Here is a 21,319-nt window from a genome sequence, read left to right on the forward strand (position 1 = left end):
TTTCTGCTGCTCTTCAGGCTTGATTTCCTCTGTAATCTTTGAAATATATTTAGGTTAAATTAACTTTTAAAATCTTTCTTCTTTTCCTGATGGACTCCTTAGTTATTTAGGATGTTAGTTTTTGGTCAATATGCTGATAAAGTTACTCAGCCAACTAAAGCATGTTAATTCTGTAGATCAAAACGAAAGTACCCTTTTGTTTATTTTTGAAAACATCTCACTTCCCATCAATTGAGCTTTCTCCAGAAATGTAGTTTAAAGTTATTTCGCTTCTTTGAAGTCACTAGGACTGTGTTTTGGGTCAACAAAAGAAAAAAGAAACGGACCATTCAATAGCTGTTTCATGACAAAAAGAGGTTTGATATTTTTTTCTGTGTATAATTACTCACAAACGTCAAGCTCAAATGTCTTCTTGTCTTTTCTTTGCTCCTTTGACTTATTTTTTAGTTTTTTTCTCGATAAAATTGTAGCGTTATGAATATGCCATTTCTGCCCTTAACAGCTGCCCTTTGGCACAGTGACAGTGTGCATAAGTTGCCAAGGTCGTGCGCTTGCTTCTGGTGTTTACATTCCAGCAAAGAAGACAGAAGAAGGACGAAGAATGCTTTTCATTAGTTAATCAAAGAACTTTATTTCTAATAAAGCTAATCAAAACAACTGTTGGTCAATAATAATCAGGTGACCGATCTGTGAAATCACAATGTTATGATTTATGTGTTTAATGAATAACAGGACTTGGGCTAATTGAGCTAGACATCCTGATCCACATAAGGTAAACACATGACACATTGTTCACTCATCCAATCAGAACTTCCTCTCTGATGCGTGGCAGAGTTCTGTGGTGTTTAGTTAATCTGTCCACTCCGATTTGCTAAGAATCATAAACATCTAAGCTTAATAAAACAGAAAAATGCCATTTTAATTCAGTTCCACCGCAAGGTTCAACGTAGTTCCAACGTGAGTTCAACCAGCTCTCAAATCCATCTGATGTCCATCATCGCTAAGTGAAGTACAGACTGGCCAGCTGTATTTTCTACTTTTAAGCTGAGTATTATCAACAAGACGACGGTTCCTTCAGAATAAAAGCTGAACTCTATGACCCAATAAGGGGGGTCTCTACGTGACGCTGGAAACCTGCCGTTGTACCGGGACACTATCCATAGACTGGTTTGTCGTGCTGCCGACGCTGTTTCACCAGTTCCAGCACAAGGAGGGTCCAAGGACCTGGCATCCGGATCTAACACGGAAGTCTCCACACGGTACGTAGATCGGCATAGATTGCGTCTCATGTCTTCCTCCTGAAGTCCATCGTCGGTCAGTTAGGGCAAACAACACCTCGCACTCAGACTCGCTTCCACCAGATGGAGATTCTGAACTGACACACACACACCAACACTTCAGCATTACATTCATCTGCATCCATCATTAGAGAGTTAGTCCTGGAGATTGTTTCAAATAATTATAAAATAAAAATTCTTAAACGTCCCATCTCTCTCTCTCTTCTTGTCTCTAATTCAATACAAGGTGTTTGAATAAAATTCCCTGTAATGATCCAGCTCAGGTCTGGATCAGTGATATCTCTGAACCTTAATAAAAGTGTAAGAATATACCAACTATATTCCGCTACAAAATACTGCTGATAAAATTGATGACATTTCACTTATTCTTTATGTCCAAATTCCAGAGCATTTGAAGTGTATTAAAGTAGTTTGTATTAATACGTTTAGATGTTTTGCATGCATTTGTGTGATTGTGCATGTGTTTGAGCATGCATTTCACCCTGTGTGTGTGTGTGTGTGTGCGTGCGTGCGTGCGTGCGTGCGTGCGTGCGTGTGTGTGTGTGTGTGTGTGTGTGTGTGTGTGTGTGTGTGTGTGTGTGTGTGTGTGTGTGTGTGTGTGTGTGTGTGCTAAATCCCATTTAATTCCCTGAGGATAAGGCTTCCCAGAGCAGCCGCTCTCCAGCTGCAGAACACTTGCACACCCAGTGGATAGCAATCTGACTTCCTGTGACAACTCCTCCACCCTGAAAGTGAGAACCATATTCATCCACATTCATCTGGATATTCTGCTAGCACGTTGGCACTAAGCAGACATTACTCTTTACATTGTCCTGATAGGGTTGATGTATATATTTATATGTATTTACCAACAGGGGTTGTTTCCATCCCTCTTCCATGTCTTTCTTCAAACAGGAAATACAGGAAACGCACTGGTTCAATATCCTTTTCCGTTCAAATAATCTGCAAGTAAAGAAAAAGCAACACAATAAAGTGTAGGTGGTTTGCTTGGAAAATAATTGGATATGTTACCTGTTTGGAGGTTTGAAGTCAGTGAAAGGAAAAACCGCCCAGTTCCCAGTGGTCTGCTGGAGAGTCCGGTGAGGCCACAGCACACGCCAAGTCCAGAGAGTGAGGAAAGCAATCAATCACTGAGGGGGAGAAAAAAGGTTGGGGGAGGGGAGGTCCAGCTATATGTTGGACCAAATCTTATGTGTGTATGTGCCTATTGTTTTCTGCCCAAGCTCATTGTGTTTAGCTGGTAGCTTCCACACCCTCCAGTTACAGTGGGAGTCGGTGCCTTAATACACTCCCAAGACGGAGAAAGCAAGGGCATCTGTGGGAATCTGCAGCAGAGACATTGCCATTCAAATATCAACATGCAAAGTACTGATCTATTTAAAGTAGATTTTCTTCAAAGTGGAAAAAGTGTTGCACTTTGTCTGCTTTAGTGATGATTGTTCTCATTTCTAGATGAGTTGATTAAAGCTGCAGATACTGACTCACAGCCTGTGACACATCATTTTGTCTTAGTGAACTGACAGCTTGTTATTCCATTCAGCAGGATCTCTGGACGTAACCGAAACAACCCTGATGTAACCCCTGTGTTTGTTTGACTGTTTACCCTGGGTGGGTTAGCTGCCCACCACTAACAGCAACACGAGCCATTACCGCAGACCATCTGTGGCCACCAGTCAGTGTTGACTTACTGCTCTCAAAACATCTCACAGCTTTCCCCACAGGGATCCAGTGGGACCAGCAGCAGCACAAATGCGGTAAGAAGAAAATATGTTGGCTGTCAGTTGGACTTGTCTGATCTTTAAAAAAGTTAGGGTGATATAAAATGCACATATTCTCTTTGACACTAAAAAACTGGAATTACAGGCATTTAATACTCAAAGGCTGAGTTTTATGGTAAAAAACAGAGTTTGTGTGTTTTAGTGAAATTATCAAAAATGAAAAAAAGTTTAAAAACACGAAACAAACGTAATGTAAAAAATATGCATACATCTATTTTTCTATGAATCCATCCATATGTTCGTCAAGTAAAAACATGTTGTGCATACATTTAATTGATAGTGATAACACACTCATATAGAGCTGTTCTGTTTGAATCAGAGGACTCTAAAAAGCACTTTATACTACAGGCAGGCATTAACACACACACACACACACACACACACACACACACACACACACACATGGATGGTGATGAGCTACATTGTAGCCACAGGTGTCCTGGGGCACACTGACAGAGACAAAGTTGCCATACTGCACCTCCACCCCCTCCGACCACCACCAGCAGGCAAGGGCTGGCACGGACAGAGCTTGGGTTAGAACCAGCAACCCTACAGTTGCAGTGCTAATTCCAAGCCCCCGAGCCAATGCCATCCCTCTGTTCATCTATCGTTTAATTTTCTTACCATCATTCTTCTATCCACCCATCCAACTTTTCTAAGGTTATAGAACTCAGTGAAAGTTGACGCTACCTATGAGCACACAAGCACCGTGGTTCGGAGTATTGGCCTAAATTCAGAAATACCACAAAATGAATTTTAAGAAAATAGGCAGCACACAAAACTTTTGGCTAGAGCCTATTTTATAGGGCTCATGGTTAAAATCTGATGTTAGCCTATCTGGACAAGTGGGGGAGTAGAGGGAGGTGGAGTGTACAGTCGGTAAAGACGGCTCTCCCTTGCCCTGCCTCCAACATGCCTCCATCTAAAAGGCTAGATTATCCAGAGTTATCTCTGTAGTTATGCTGCTATAGGCTTAGACTGCTGGAGGACATACTGACCACTTTCCACACTTGACTACTTTCTTCTACAATTTGCTCTTTATCTGTGTTATTTCCTGCTATTTCAGCTGTTAACTTTATTTTTCTCTAAGTGTTTTTCTCCCCAGAAGAAGCTACAATGACGTTCTGCTGAGCTGTGGTGCTCTCATGGAGGGGGCCATCGTCTAGCACACTGCTGCAAATCACGTAAACATTCTCATTCTCCTGATAATAACATTTTACTTTCTTTGACATTGAATGTGCTACTACTAGTTTTCCCGTTTAATTATAGATTCACTAGGATAAATACAATAAAGTTTATCTCTCACCAAATAGAATCTTTACTAAGAAATCACAATGTAGCCATGGAAACATCACGCGTTGTGTGTGTGTGTGTGTGTGTGTGTGTGTGTGTGTGTGTGTGTGTGTGTGTGTGTGTGTGTGTGTGTGTGTGTGTGTGTGTATGTATGTGTGTGTGTGTGTGTGTGTGTGTGTTGGTGTGTACGTGCGTCTGCTCTGTCTTCTCGATCCCCAGTGAGTTGTGGTGGATGTCTGCTTACACTGAACCAGGATCCTCTGGAGGTTTCTTCCTGTTAAAAGGGAGTTTTCCTCTCCACTGTCGCTACTTGCTTGCTTAATATGAAGATTGCATCAAGTCACTGATAACAGTCAGTGACTTGATGCAATCTGCTGGGTTCCTTATATAGGAAACTTTTACTGATTGGCTTAATGAGCTGAACTATTTTGGAATGTTTACTGTGTGAAGTGCCTTGAGACGACTCTTGTGATTTGGCGCTATATAAATAAACTTGAATTGAATTGAATTGAATTGAAAGAGAAATTTTTATGAGGATGTTTTCATGGAAGTATTTACATTTTGTAGTAACGGCTTTTAAGTAATCTCCTAAGTCCTCAACACTTTCTACTGTCAGAGTCTCGATTATTACGGCTATTTAACACCACATCAAAAACAGCAGTAATGAACCAGAAACATGCTGGAATCTTGGGCACCAGCTGGTGTGAAACCAGCGGAATGTATCCTGTTTCTTAATCCTCTCACAAAGAGGAAAGACCTTTTCTTTCTGCAAAACACCTGGTAGAACCAACTGTTAAAAGGCCACTTCCATACCACCCATCACTCTCATCAGCTTTGAGAACCCTTCTAGCCAGCCTTCACCACCGTGTCCTCTTCCTTCATCTAGTTTCCATTGGCTGACCTGATACAGGTCTGTACACCTATGTCATCATAGACAGGAAGGCTGCTTTTACACCCACTGCTTTAGGTTTGTCTCTGTCTGAAAGGGAAGTCAGCATCCACAAGTGTTGGCTTCTTTGGCTGTAAACCAATTCCTGCCAGGCTATCGTCTTTCAGCCCCCCAGTCCCTGAGTTATTACAGTGCGGCTGTTCACCGCAGTGCAGGCCCAGCATGGTCTGGTCTGGTACGCTCAAACACTGAGCTCTCCAGTAAGTCACTTCACCCCTCAGACACCCCCACCCCAACTAAACAGTGAGCTGAGTGCTTCCACCACAGGTGTCTTAGACTTTCTTCTCCTCCTCCTGTCAATCCTTCTCCTCTTTGACTGGAGCTTTAATGCCCTGATCCCACGGTGCTCCTACGCTCCCTCCCACTCTTCTCTTCCTTTCGAGTTTTCTCCATTCTCAGTCCAGATTGTTCTCGTTTGGATGGGTGAGTTCAGTGCTCACTATCACACTACAACTCGCTGTCAATCTCCCAGTCACACAAACATTTCTTGCTCATCAGTCTTCTGGGTTTCACAAGTCTGAGCAGCTGGTTGGAACATCAGCTCTCTGGTGATGAAGGCAGATACAAAATTATCTTGAAGCAGTTGACAACAAGAACCTTAATAAAGAGTGTTCTATGAGTGTTTATAAAAAACCTTTTTTGCAACTTCTTTGTCCATCATTTCTCTTTAATTGTTTGGCCCCCAGCCCACACTAGGGGGCCTCTTCACACTGGATTTAGAATATGGCAGTGGTGGGCAGTCAGGGCCAGCAAAGCCTTCTCTGCTGACCTAAACGTACTCAAAAACGTAAATGTATTTTTTTTCCCTTGGTAAATATTTTTAAATAAAAAAAATGTTCACTGGTCTATTTTCTTTATATCCTATTATACCCACTTGGCTGCGCTGCTTCCAGTGTTAAAAATACCAAGGCTGGGTGTTATCCAATCAGATTTAAGCTAGCTTGTATTTTCAGGCAGATTAAGTCTTCTCTAGGCCTTCAGAATCAATCGAGAAGCCCACTGTCCGCTGTAAGTGAACAGAGACGAGCCAGTTGCGATAGCCAATCAGCTCACGAGTCAGCGTGGCCCAGGCCAGCTAGCTGGCCTCACGCAAAAGTTGACATGAACGCATCCTGTGATTGGATAAGCAGTAGTTAGAACTTTTCTAGCGGCATGAAGCAAAATATCAAAACTAAACACAGAGATTTGTATCTATAGGCAGCTATCGGTGTATTTTTGAACACATGATGGCTGAAAGAGGAGAAGAGACAGACTTGGTTGCAGATTTACTTGCCACACCATTTTCAAGACGGACCTTTCAAGAAAAAATGGATCTTGTGAGAACAGGTCGTCCGACTTCAATGCTAGCTGGCTTGTCCCAGCAGGGGAAAGGACTTGTTCGTCATTTTCAGGCAAGCAACTATGAACAGTACCCATGGCAAACAGCTTCAGAGAACCGCTGCAGGTTATTCTGCTGGGAATGCCTGTTGCTCACATCAGATGGATTTGGTAGCATTAAAGCGCGTTAAAATGTACGCCAGAAACACGACCCGACAGACACGTCTTTCAGCATTAGCCTCCATGTCCGTAGAAAAGGATCCACTCATGGACCTGAAGTGCACAGATGAACTGTACAGAGCCATTGAAGTTTTCCTGAGGAAAGAAAGAAGGATGGATTTTATTTTCTAATGAGCAGGAGAGGAGGAGATCCATGCTGGACATTTATGTTGGTGAGTAGAAAGTATTTTTTAATGTTTTGTCATTTCATTTTGTTAATAATAAATTGTAACGAAATAAAATGTCTAAATGAAATTATTCTGTGTTCTGTTTCTATGCAATTTATATTGTGTATAACGTGGTGTGTGCAGCTGCGCCAACATGTTCAATTGTTTCGCGGTGCAATTTTCTCCAAAACAAATGCAAATAATGTGTTTGCTTTACTTATTTATTTTATTGTCTCATCTCTTAAACCCGTCTTTCATTTTTGAGATTTGACAGTATCCGTGGTCTTAGCTTCCTACTCTCAACTGGGAATGCGAGTTTGATTTTAAAGGCTCCGGAAATGACGTCTTGCCCAGCCACTGGTGTGTGTGTGTGTGTGTGTGTGTGTGTGTGTGTGTGTGTGTGTGTGTGTGTGTGTGTGTGTGTGTGTGTGTGTGTGTGTGTGTGTGTGTGTGTGTGTGTGTGTGTGTGTGTGTGTGTGAGAGAGAGAGGTTTCTCCAGCTGTGATGTCCTATTGATGGTATTTTAAGGTGTGTTAATTTAGATTGGACTGAATAGCACTGAAGGCCCAGGGGTGGAATGCACCGCCCGCCACTGGAATATGGTATGCTCTCCTTTCACACACAACCCATTAGAACATGATAGCATTGAGGAAAAGTTGGGACTCCTTAACAGTGCAAAGGCAGTCAGAACGCTTTGTGCTTAGTACTTATCAGATCAGATCAGACGTATGCTGGCCTCATATCATACTCTACTCAAGAGCCCAATACTCTGCAAACACAATAATAAACCATCTCTTTCCCTTCTGTACGTGGTCAAAACCACTAGAAACTTAATATTCCTTACAAAGACTGTGTTCTGGTTGATTATTTTTTACATCATAAAAAGCTATCTAACTGGTCTGTTAAATGGCTTGTGATTTATTTCACAACTAGAGCACAATGTGATGGGAATAATGGTGTAACCAATGGAAGTTAGTTTTTCCAGTAATAAGTAATCTATTTAATTACTGTCTTCTTTTGTCATACCACCATTTCTGTTACTGATAAGAAAATGCGTGCGTTACTATGATTCAGTAGCAGGTGTGTGTTGAAGCTGTCATCAGCTGATCGGGCGCTAAAGGAGCTAAAGGGACTGTTTTCCACCTAATGCTTGGTTTATGCTTGACGCATTTACTTTCCGCGCGATGATGCAGCTCGCGGATGGAACGCGCTTCACAACTCGCAGCTTTTATGGTTCGTGCGGCTCATCTCTGAGGTGAGCCAATATTCTCCCAAACTGAACGGGGCAGCATGGAGCTCTACGGCATGCATCCAACACTACACCATAGTAGAAGTAGAAATTACTATTTACAACATGGCATTTCAGCATTTTTAACAGCGTTCTCATCTTTTCCGACAGTGCGAGCTATTTCTCTCCAAGAATTATTAACAACATGTTGATCACGGTGATCTCTGAGAGCTGAATCATACAAATGTCTGTATTTACGAACCTCTGCCATACTAGTTCTTGCCGGTCCGCCATGTTTTTCCGCGTCCGTCCGTCTGTCCGTCCGCGTGGTTAGAAATTTTCCGAGGTGCACGTCGCGGAAATTCTGGGCCATGCGGAGGCGCGGTGGAGGGGCATGGTTGTTAAAATGACGCAAAATGACGCAACTTTTCCGCGCGGAGCCGTGCGGACCTTGCGGATGCGTCAAGCATAAACCAACCTTAAAGGTCATCTCCCCTCTCTCCTCTTGAAGAACTAATTTCCTTGAGATATTGCTAAAGGCCTTTGATGCCTCTGCATCTAAACTGTTTCAACTAGCTCGGCTACTGCTGCTTGGTGTTCCGGCTCGTCGGACCTGGACATCCGTTGATTCCGGTTTTGGCTGCTGGGATACTTCGCTCGCTGGGATCTGACCCGTTGTCTGCTGGTTTCCTGCTACTGGATTACGCTAAGTGTGACTACAAAGATCAAATTACTGTTTGGAATTATTCTCTACTCGTGGATATACTGTGTTTTGCTCCTGCTTCAAATTATTCCCTCCACATGGATATATGTATGATCTGCTGACTGCTGACTTACGTGCTTTCAAAGGAGATTACACGCGACCTGAGAAATTACACTCTGCCTGGGAAATTATAACTTGATCTCTCGACGGGGTCCTTCAGGACTCTTGTTGTTCAACGTCAGGTGGTCTCTGCTTGGACCACCGAGCCCTTGAAAAGGGGGGTATATAGCGTCATGAAGGGACTGTTTTCCACCTAAAGGTCATCTCCCATCTCTCCTCATGAAGAACTAATCTCCTTGAGATATTGCTCAAGGCCTTTGATGCCTCTTCATCTAAACGGTTTTAACTAGCTATTTGCCTCCCCCTACAGCACAAGAAAGAAGACCAAGAACTCTTTTTCTGTAAATAATAATCAAATAACTGTGTTAGTCCAAATAATCATGAGAAGCCTAATGTTCAATCAGTCTGTGAAATGAGACTATTAGTGACCTGATATTATAATCCTAGGAATGTATATAATAAGTAATATAACTTTAAGCTAGACACTAGACTGATCACACGTAATGCTAAAATCACATGACACATTTCCTGTTTCTCATCCAATCAGAGCTTTCGTTCTGACACGTGGCGTGGCTCTGCGTGGTGTTTATACCATCCCCTTTTGTTGTCAAATCCTGATTCGACCATGAATCAAAACATCTGGATTATAAAACTAACTACCATGTCACCCTTAAATTAGTTCAAACATTCTAGAGTTTTGAGCTGGCCACTTGTAACTTTTTAACCACAAAGAACCTTGACAAGCTGGATAATAAAACCTGTTGCAAGCTACACCTGAATGCAACGCTCCTTCAGAGTAAAAGCTGAACTCACTGACCCTTCAGGGTCCCGCCGATGCTGTCAAACACCTGTCGCTTACCTAGAGGCATTCCAAGACTAGTCTGCCGTACCGTACGCTGTTTCATCGACTCCGGTACCAAAGGGGGATCCGAGGACCTGGCATTCTGGATCTACAATGGAGGTCTCCACCAAGGGTTTGTAGAGTGGCAAGATAGCGTCTGAATGTGTTTTTTTTTTACTCTGACTGTAGTTTAGAGCAAACCATTTGCTCCCACACAGAACTAACGCTTCTCCGAAAAGGAGAGTTCTGATAACAACATTCCACATTACACCATCCATCTTGCCTCATTCACACCTAGATCCATTCATCACACAGAGTGCTTAGAGTTAGTTAGCCTTGTTTTAAATTGTTTAAAAATAAATCTTCTTAACTTTAAAACGTGTCTCTCTCTTTCTTTTGACTCTGGGTTAATATGAATTGTTACCTAATCCCTGCAATAAAAAGTTCAGAACTTCTGATTAAAGTAATATTCAAAGATCCATCAAATTGATTTCATATTTTCTATGGAATGTGACATTTGATGGTTCCTTACGTAAGATGTAACTAACGAATCATTACTTATCATACTCTACTCAAGAGCCCAATACTCTGCAAACACAATAATAAACCATCTCTTTCCCTTCTGTACATGGTCAAAACCACTAGAAATGTAATATTCCTTACAAAGACTGTGTTCTGGTTGATAATTTTTACATCATGAAAAGCTGTCTAACTGGTCTGTTAAATGGCTTGTGATTTATGTTTATGTTTATTCATTTAGCATTTAGTTTATGTTTATTTCACAACTGGAACCCAATGTGATGGGAATAATGGTGTAATCAATGGAAGTTAGCTTTTCCAGTAATGAGTAATCTATTTAATTACTGTCTTCTTTTGTCATAACGCCATTTCTGTTACTGATAAGAAAATGCGTGTGTTACTATGATTCAGCAGCGGGTGTGTGTTGAAGCTGTCATCAGCTGATCAGGAGCTAAAGCAGCGGCCGTTTACTTCCAAGCGCACTGCGGCCTATAAAGAACAGGGAAGAAGTGATGAATAGTCTACGGCAGGTATTCCCAAATTGGGGGTTGGGAACCCCAAGGGGGTCTCCACAATTTTGTCTTTGCTGAGGTTTTGAGGTTAGCCGGATTTTATTTGTAAAACTTACACATACAATCCTACTAACACACCACAGTATAATCAGAACTCCATATAAAAGTAATAACTCTGTCTACCTGTACAAAATTTGTAAATGATCACTTCTATTGTGTTCATACGTGTAGGAGTTGGGGGTCCTGGCTTGTCTTGGACACGTGAAATTGGGTCCTCAAAGAAAACATTTTTGGAACCCCTGGTCTACGGCTGCAGACCTGGAGGCTCAGATTCGCTGCTGTAGGCATGAATCTGCTCTGCGGTTTGTAGCTGTACCCTTCTTGGCATGACAGGTGGACTTCCCGAAGATTCGCTTACAGCTCAGACGTCAGTTCTTTTTTCCTCATCACAATCATCTTCCTAGGTCATCCAGGTGGAACTTGTTCCTGATCATTTCTTTAGTTCTGCTGTAACATTGACTGTATCCGTCTCAGACATCATGAGAGCTCAGGAAGAACTAACTTTGTTTGAGTCTGACCCAAGTTAGTAAATTTAATCCTTCAATCAAATTTGTGCCTGTTCTTATGTCACTTTGAGGATTTCTATTATTTATTTATTTATTTATTTATTTATTTATTTATTTATTTATTCATTTTACCATCACTTGATTACCAGTAATATAAATGTTACTTAAACAGACAGTTATGTGAAACTGTAAAAATTAGAATACCGTGTAAATTACATATTCTTTATTCATTGAACAACACTGAGAGACAATTTAAAGGCTCATGAACCCTTTACATGATTTTCTATTTGCAATTATAAATGTTAGTTGATTGGGGCCTTGTTAAATATCACAGTGACATTTGAATTGTTAAGATTAGCATAAAGTTTCCTGTTTGTAGTTCCTCTTGTTTAATGCCCATTCATTTAAAACTTTCAGTTTTATAAAAACCATTTGGGCATACATGTTATTATGTTCAAGTCTTTTAAGTCATTTATATTTTAGTATTGTAGTAATTTATAGTTACATAAGTTTAATTAAGATGGGAACTCATTTTACTTGCATTCTTTTATGTAAATATGTGGGTGTGTTTGGAGGACTTGGTCAGAAGCCGAGCACAGGCATTCTGAACTACCTGGGGACGATTCAGGGAGGTTTTGCACAGACACGTGAAAAGAGAATTTCAGTATTCTAAGTGTGAGGAGATGAAGGTGTGGATAACAGTCTCAAGTTCAGAGTGGGACAGAATGTGACGCAGCCTAGCAATGTTCCTGAGATGGAAGAAGGAAGAGCGAACAAGAGAACTGACATGAGAATCCAGGGTGAGAGCAGGGTCAAAGATTACACCAAGACTCCTACAGATTGTTTGGTGTGAGAAGTAAGGTGACCAAGAGAGTCTCTGACTTTGGGAACCAGCTTGTCTGGAGCACAGATGATAATCTCAGTCTTATCTTCATTCAGCTGTAGAAAGTTCCCAGCCATCCAGGTTTTAATAGAGTCTAAGCAGGAGTGTAACAGCTGCAACCTAGACATCTCATGGGGCTTAACCCTCCCACTGTCTTCATGGGTGACCCCACCAGGAAAGTTGACCATTGAGCAGGGTTGATGGTTTATCCCTTGAGGTCCAAGTGGCAGGGGTGAGGAGTAAGGAAAGGAGATGTACAGTTGGATGCCATCTGTATTAAGAGGAGATTCATTTAAAAGAGCTCAGGATGTGCTGAATACGAAGCAGATAGAGGAGGAAGCATAGAGGCCCCAGCACAGAGCCTTGTGGGACACCATGGGTGAGAGAGGTGGTGGAGGACCTAACCTTGGAGACGATCACAAGGAAGAAATGCTCAGGCTGATAAGAGGAGAACCACTCCAGAGCAGATCCTGATAGGCCTACCCAACCTCTCAGTCTCTCCAGTAGCAGGTGATAGTCAACAGTGTCAAAGGCCTGCAGTCAGGTCCAGCAGGACCAGGACAGAACAGTCCCCTGCATCACTGTGAGTCAGAAGGTCATTAGAAACCCAAAGAAGAGCCGTTTCAGTAGAATGAGCTCTACGAAAACCTGACCGGAAACTATCATAGATGTTGATCAAGAGCAGCTGTGAGTTGTTTAGCCACGACCTTTTGCAAGATCTTGGAGATGAACAGAAGTTTAGAGATGGGTCTGAAGCTGCTATGGAGAGAGACAAAGCATCTGTGGCTGTCTTTTTGCAAAACAAAGTCCAGGAGAGAATTCAATTATTAATCTAAACGTGTCAAAAAATGTATGCATATGTAGAATTCATGCTAGTTCTGCTTCCTCTGATCTAACTATGAAACTGAACACAAAGTAATAGAATCTGTGTAATTTCTTTCTGACACTATCTACAGAAAGTGAGAAAGTGTGAAGCTGTCCAACACGGTATTATCACCTCTCCCTCAGCTGCCCTGCTGAGTGGGAGACCATGTTGTTTGTGTTGTGTAACTACTGCAGGTGATCCAAAGCAGCACCAGCAGTAATAAAGCCCAAAGATCACAGCCTTGAGGAAAATATTTACCTTAGACTAATCTTAACATGGTTTATATCATCCGAGACATGTCTTGGGGGTGGGGGAGTGGGGGGCAGCGCCTCTGACTGACCCTTTGCAAAAACCAGTAGACACTTTTAGAGAAACCCGATCACCAATGAAAACAAGTATGAAGTCAGATCTTTATTTTAGGTAGTCAGCAGGAGCACATATCTGTGATATCCATAGGAGAGGAGGGGAGATGGGGGGGGGGTCTTACCCCCTCTTCCATCCCTCATCCCCCACCCAAACTCCACCCACTCCATATTTCTCTCTACTGAGTTGTTTTCTGAATTCCAGCCAGGAAAGTTTAATGGCTGTGGAATTTGGACAGGAAAAAAGCGGCGCTGGAAGTTTCAGAGGAAGTGGGGATTTGTGCCTCACGAAGGCAGCACCTCTGTTTGTGTTCTCCCAGCCTGACAGGGAGCGACAGACGGAGGGAATGAAAGACAGAGGAAGAGCGTCAGAGAGCTGTTCCAACCAGCAGCCAAAGGCCTCATGGGGAGACAGAGCTAGACAGACAGGCCGTGATCATTTGACCTCCCATACACATGACCGTGCATGGAACAATGTGCAGACAGACCGCCTGACACACACCCACTCACAAACCAAGAAGCTAAATGTATGCACATGCACGTTCAAGTGTGCTCAGATTCACAAACTGCACAAAACCACATGCACACACACAGCCGCAGACATCCTCATCCATCGAACCTGGATTTAAAAACTGCCCAGATGTTTCATGGATGTCAAGTTTTCATTTTCAGATGTTTGGATGATGAGAACTCCACAAAACAACAAAAATAAAGATTATCATCCAGCCTTGGATGACAAGTTACTTAGCTGGACTTTTCTAGGTTTCACATTTTGGCATCATTTCACTAATCCCAACAAAGCAAAGGGGATTCTTCATATGCCAGCATCTTTCTTTATTTGACATCAAGACAGAAACCATTCACCTGCAATGTTAACAGACAGCACACTTATAGTTTTTACACCTACTGTTTTACTGAGAAATGATTCCCTTGTCTGACTGAACTTCTCCTATAGTTTGTTTTAGTAAGTTATATATATATATATATATATATATATATATATATATATATATATATATATTTGTATATGTATACGTATATATATATTATATATATATATATATATATATATATATATATATATATATATATATATATATATATATATATATATATATATAATATATATATATATCATTTAAATAGGATGAGTCGGCTCGCTATAAACAAACAAACCAAAATTATGTTTGGATTACAATTTCCATCCATCAAAGACTTAAATGATAGATGGCCCACAATTTTTTATGCTTTGTTTTTCATTTACATTTCTACATACATTTTGGTTTGCAAATACAACATATTTTTTCAAAGAACTGAAAATTACAATGGACCCACTCTTGTATAGCGCCTTTCAGAGTCAGAGGACTCCAAAGCGCTTTATGCTACAGTGTATCATTCATCCATTCACACACTAGTGGTGATGAGCTACACTGTAGCCACAACTGTCCTGGGGCACACTGACAGAGGTGAGGCTGCAGGCTCAAAATAAGTTTTGATAAAAGAAGGAACAACTAAATCCTTCAGGGGTACTTCTGAGTTTAAAAAATGCTCATGAAATACGTATGTGGAGTAACCAGGTAGGTAGGATTTAACGTTGCAAATCTGCAACGCCTGCCTTCAGAGGGTTAAATGTGGGCCCAAATAATAAAATAAAAAAATAAAAAATGTTGATTCAATTTCTATCGTTGTTTGGTTTGGGAGTTATGTGCCTAGATCAGATCAGATCAGCGTTAAAACAGCCTGTTTCAGTATAAGCGTTGTTTTCAATACAATGCATGCTCAGAAATGGTTTTGTCTCACTCCCAATTCTTCTTGCATGATGAAGCTATTGTGATTACGTGTGAGCTTAAGTCAAGGTAAAGAATCTATTAACTATTTAAATCAGATGTTCTCAAAACATAATCTTGCAGTAAGTGTAAGGAATTGACTCAGCATAACCTTTCATACATGCCAGAGCTGCAAAGTCAAGGTTACGCCAGCTGGAGGATCCAGACGCACAAATCAACCTTTTGCTCACTTATTGTTCTTCAAAGCAGACATAAATAAACTGTCAAGGTCTCCCGCAAAAGCCTTATCTCTCTGCTAAAAGTCAGACTGCTAGATTCCTCACTCTGAAAAAACGTGAATCCACACGAGTCCAACAAGTCTTTACAACTTATGGGTTGAATAATCATACGTATGTGATGAATGAACAAGATGTCTAAATCAAATGTTTGAATAGTCTGTGCTTAAATCAATGAATTTGAAATTAATATTGTTCTTACAATGATCCATTTATATCACAAATCACTATGTGTTCAATTTAAAAAGTTAATCATTGTTTACACTCATACACATTATGTCACGAACGCCGTCTCCTGACCACCCCTGACGGACTCAACTAGCCTGAGAACCACACTACCCAGCATCATCACCCAGATTCTATATACAGAAGTGCCTCCGCTGAACTGTCACTCAGTCATCGTTTGTTCCGAGCACTAAACCAAGTTCTCAGGCTCTCCAGCCATTCTAACCAAGGAAAACATCTTTCCATGCTGCCTACCACCAGTAAGTCGGCTCTTTTGTCTCTCTGGAACCGCCACTCAGTCTCTGCTCTCTCCAAGCACTGCGTCGCCGTTCCTAGTTTAAAGCTGCGTGTTCTGTCCAACCCAACGCCAGTTACTCCACGTCTGGGTCACACAGCCACGCCACAAGCAAACTTTCACTCCACGTCAGCTCAGCCTTCCAAACTTGACACATTACAATAAGAATGGAAATGGGTTGAAATATAACATGTTGGTGGAGCTGGGTTCCGACTATTGGTATGGTGTCTCTCCCCTCAGCGGCAGTTCGGCGCATCTGTCATCACAGCGGCGCCTGTCTGCTGCATGGGCTATCGGCTTGTGGAGATCTCGGGAGACCTCTGTATTCCACCCGGTTCTCCCCAGCGGTCAGCCCAGCGCAGCTCTGACTCAGAAGCTCTGGTGTTGTGCACAGTTAACTCCGGTTGTAGGTAGAAAGCTACCACCGTTAGCTTAGCTCCCACCTCCGCGTTAGCTTTGGGTTCGCTTGTAGCTACATCGTTCAGTTCAACGGATGTCGTCATTTGATCCCAGCATTACAGTCCCACCCTCAGCTTCACCTCTTTTTCCTTTTTTGGAGTTGTCTGTGCTTGATGGAACCTGTAACATGGTCAAAATGGTGGATGTGGGAACCTCCCATTTTGGCACAAAAACATAATTGGTGCCTATGGGCACGAATTGTCCAGTATACATGTCGATGAGCTTAACCCACACAAAGCTTAAAACAAGCTAATCAACCTCATTAAAAAAGCATTTACAATTATGACTGTTTATCAGCCTTCCAGTGCTGAAGGAAGCAAGCTAGTTCTGTTAGATCTTGAAGCTGTCAGGATTCACACACGGAGGAAGGGTGATGTGAGCCGGGAGGTTGATATTGGGAGAAATTGTGTTCCCTGAAATATTCTTTAGCATATTAGCGTACGAGTGCCTTGCAAAAATCAAGCATATGCTGTCGAGAGCCCACCTGGAGCGGGTACTGCATGCCTTTGTTATTTCTAGGCTGATTACTGCAACTCTCTCTATGCAAGGTTGTGTCAGTCATCACTGTGTCGCCTACAGGTTGTGCAGAACAGCGCAGCCAGGTTCCTGACTGGGACCAGGAAACGGGACCACATCAGTCCGGTTCTGGCCTCCCTGCACTGGCTTCCGGTTTGCTATCGCTCACAATTCAAAATCCTCGTCTTTGTTTATCATTTCTTCCAGGGTGGTGCTCCCCCCTATCTAGCCACACTCCTGAACAGACATTCCCCATCACGCGCTCTGCGCTCCTCTGACCAAGGCCTGCTCGCTGTCCCTCGTTCTAGGCGTCGTACTCGCGGGGACCGGGCTTTCTCAGTCCTAGCACCGTCACTCTGGAACCAGTTGCCACCCTCAGTTAGGCTGTCCCCATCTCTGCCAGTCTTTAAGAGTCACCTAAAAACACACCTCCTCCGCTTGGCGTTTCCAGAACATGTTTGATTTTGGCCCTCTTTTATGTTGAATTTATTTCACAGTTTTCATTGGTTCACTCTATCCATTGTTTTACACATTTGTCCTGTACCAGAATGTTTCACCTTTTTTGTAATTTGTATTTTGTAATTTGAATTGCTTTTATTTTTGATTTATTCAATATATTTACCTTCAACTGAACCATGTTCAGCGCTTTGGGCTTCCTGACAGGGTTGTGGAAGGCGCTTTATAAATAAAGCTTTGATTGATTGATTGATTGATTGACTGATTGATTGATTGATTGATTGATTGATTGATTGATTGATTGATTGATTGATTGATATGCATCTTCCTTGTATTGGACATGATGAGGAACTGACAAATTGTATGTGTCTTTTGATTTAATTGTTTTTTTATTCAAACTAACAAGTGGAGCAACGGTGTAGCTATTATTTTCTATTTCTCAGTTGATTTAGCAGACTCGATGCTTCCAGGGCACACTGCTGCCCTCTGCTGGTTCTTTCAGGTTACAGTCGCAGTCCAATCGGGTACGGTGGAGATCGTATGTCCCTAAACAGCTACTGTATTTTAAGATGGTGGATGACCATGGAGCATCGACCACAGTTTATGTATATAAAATGTATAATTTCAAGCCGAGAGGAATATTTAGAATAGATATTGGTGAGAAATATTAGTGAAAAAGGACACATTTGTGAACTGGAAACACAGGATTTGATAGTAAACTGGTAAAAATATTACACATTGGGGCTTTAAGGTTTGGATTATATTGGTTGCCAAAAAAATTCCTACCTCTAAGTGAAAGCTTTTGTTCAGTTAAGACATCACGGTTTTGGGACCGGAAGCAAACTCAGCCATTAATCATGGCAGGCCCTTCTGCTGCCTCCAACTTTCTCCAACCTCCAAACGTGAACACTTTATTCCTGGTGAACATGAAAAACACTCTTTTTGAACATCCTCTCTGTGTTTTTAATCTGCTCAGAAGATGTTCTTTGACGAAACATAGAAGGGTCAAAAACCCCAAACGTTTTCCATTTTTTTGTAATTAAGTTTTAATAGATCTGCCTCTGAGATATTTCTTCACACCAGAACACTTCAACTAAACATTGCTTGTATTGCTGATAAAGTTTTACGACAAAAATCTTTTTCCAAAACCAAAAAATTGGCTGCGCCTCAAAATCCACAATCTCAACTGCTGAGAGTTTTCATTGGTACAACGTTCTCATGCAGAGAACCCATGAAAACGTGCCTGGCTGAGTTAAAACCTTTAATGTCCATGTCCATTGTCTCTTTCATTGTTGGTGTCCACTAGCTCTTTGTACTTTGTGGTTCTGGATTCCCACAGGTCCTTAAGAGCAGGGTTTTGTACCACATCATCACTTAATGGCTGTTGATGTGCTCAGCTCCCCATCCTTCACCTCACACCTTATGGAGCCTAGCCCAGAGACAGATGGGTAGACATGGGGACAGATGGGCTTGGCGCCCCTCGACCAGCCAAACAGTACGTCAGTTCTGGAAGGAGGACCTTCGTTCTGGAGACAACTGTATCCATTTCACACACTTCCTTGATCCCAGATCATGGCACCAGCCACCAGAGGAGCCCTAGACACTCCCACCGACCCACATGAGCCCACACACTCACACATGTGCATCAAATCCACTGAGCAGTCAAAGAGCAGCAGAAGAATTGATGAGGACACATCAGACTCTCATCACTCTGAGAACTACCAGTATGAGGATCCACTATCAGCAGGTAAACTGAAGCATATGCCAGAAGATTCAGCACATTGTTTGGAAGCTTTTAGGTTTTGTTTTTGTGAGATTTAGATATTTTTCTTTTGGATTAAAAATTATGAAGAAGAAAGTTATTTTAAAGCTTCTTAAAGCTTAATAATTTAGAAATATTTTACCGTGGTGGGTTTTGAATCCAAACCATGAATGCTTCAGAATAATCTGAATAAAAGTTCAAAGTACTAAACGGTTCTGGGTGTCATGCATCCCACTCCTCCACGACACTGCCGTCCAATATAATAAATGCTTAGCCTTCCCGACTAACGGACAGTTTTTTGTGATGTTTCAGAAAAATAACTGTAGCTGTTTTTCTGTGTTTAGCTTTCAGCATTTATTACATTTAGTTTCTGAAGAAAAGAGGAATCAGAATTTCTGAAGTTATCAATGGCGCCTGCAACAGCTAAATTGTTTTATGTAAATGAAACATATCACACAAAAAGGCTGTATCTCTGTTTTTTAAGATGACGACTTCACGTTTCTGTTTATAAATGTGCTTCTGTAGCCAACAAACAGAGCTAAAACACGTTGTTTTACGAGTATTATTCTCATGTCATGTTGTGTTCTCATACATTTATATTTTAGAGACTTACTTTTCCGTGAAAAGTTCATCAACCCTGCATCAGCCGAGGTATTCCTTAAATTTGAAGCAAGTAAGTGGTAGTCTAACGTTATTGGTTGGTTCTGGACGGCGCTCAGTTTCCTATTGCACAGAGCTCGGGGCAGGGGGTGTGCAGTCGGTTTCCCACCCCTCCCACACATGTTCACATAAGAGATCCCCTTTGTATCTCCCTCCTCTCACCCTCAATCCCATCCCAAGCAGATGCAAACTTACACACACACACACACACACACACACACACACACACACACACACACACACACACACACACACACACACACGTAAAAAAAGAGAAAGGGCTGCTGGCTGAGTGAAGATGGAGTAGGCACAAAGAAGACAGAAACACCATCAAAGGAGACAACTGCTCCAGGAGGAGCAGAATCGGCAGCAGTAGCCTGGGCAGGAGGAGGCACGATAAGCACCCCGGCTGCCACCCCCGGGGCAGCCAGCCCCCACAGAGGAAACATTGGTTTACTAATGAGACTAAGATAACAAGTTAAGAAACAAATTAAACATAAACAGCTGATAAATAAAAATCTAAATAAAACACACTGATAAAAGATAACCAAGTAGAAACTTATAATTAAATTCATAAAAATATTGTACAACAGATTATTAATACTGGTAAAAACTAATAATTATTACAAGTTAAAATTAATATATAGGAAAATGTGTCATTTAAATAAAAGAGTAAGTAATAAAACAATGATAAAATATATAAAATATGGTAAAACTGTCATGACTCCCATCCTTCACCCTCCTCTGCCTCCTCATTTAACCTTCATTCAGCTCACCTGGTCCCTTCACCAAGCTCCTGACAAGCCCTGTTTCCCCTGGCAACCACAATCAACTCCATTCTTCTCACCTGTTCCTGTCATCAGCTTCATCCACTTCACCTGCTCCTGACTCCTCAGCTCATCTCACACACCTGCTTCCCCTGCTATAAAAGAACCATCCAGCTATCCAGTCTCTGCCAGATTATTGAAAGCCTTTGCCTGTAAATTCTCCAGCCATCCACCCTGCCTGATCTCTGTCTCCGGACCTCGTTTTTCTCCTGACCCCTGCCTTGAACTCTGCCCGCCATCATGACCCTCGCCTGTCTTCTACCACGTCTCCAGCCTTCTTCCTGTAACTGCTTGTGCCGATATGTTTTTGACTCACGCCTGCCCTCCGACTCTGTCTCCTGCCTCGCCCTCCTCTGGTAACTCCTCATCCAAATAAAGACTTTTAAGCAATTTTACTGTGTTTGGCGTCATTACGGGTCTTCTGAGTTCTGTTCGTG

The 21,319-nt window shown here is 41.9% G+C and overlaps 1 long non-coding RNA gene across 2 annotated transcripts; it reads right to left on the reverse strand.

Annotated features, from left to right (window-relative positions):
- Positions 1–605: 605 nt before the first annotated feature.
- LOC107387624 (uncharacterized) lies at positions 606–20,134 on the reverse strand. Of its 2 annotated transcripts, XR_011516859.1 has the most exons (4): positions 20,009–20,134; positions 2,310–2,428; positions 2,147–2,240; positions 606–2,023 (listed from the first exon to the last, which is right to left on the reverse strand). It is a non-coding gene; the product is annotated as an uncharacterized lncRNA (long non-coding RNA). The 2 variants fall into 2 exon arrangements; XR_001573228.3 differs by lacking the exon at positions 20,009–20,134 and having other exon boundaries at positions 2,310–2,937.
- Positions 20,135–21,319: the final 1,185 nt, after the last annotated feature.

The sequence above is a fragment of the Nothobranchius furzeri genome, chromosome 16 (genome assembly GCF_043380555.1).
Source record: "Nothobranchius furzeri strain GRZ-AD chromosome 16, NfurGRZ-RIMD1, whole genome shotgun sequence".
NCBI classification, from domain to species: Eukaryota; Metazoa; Chordata; class Actinopteri; order Cyprinodontiformes; family Nothobranchiidae; genus Nothobranchius; species Nothobranchius furzeri.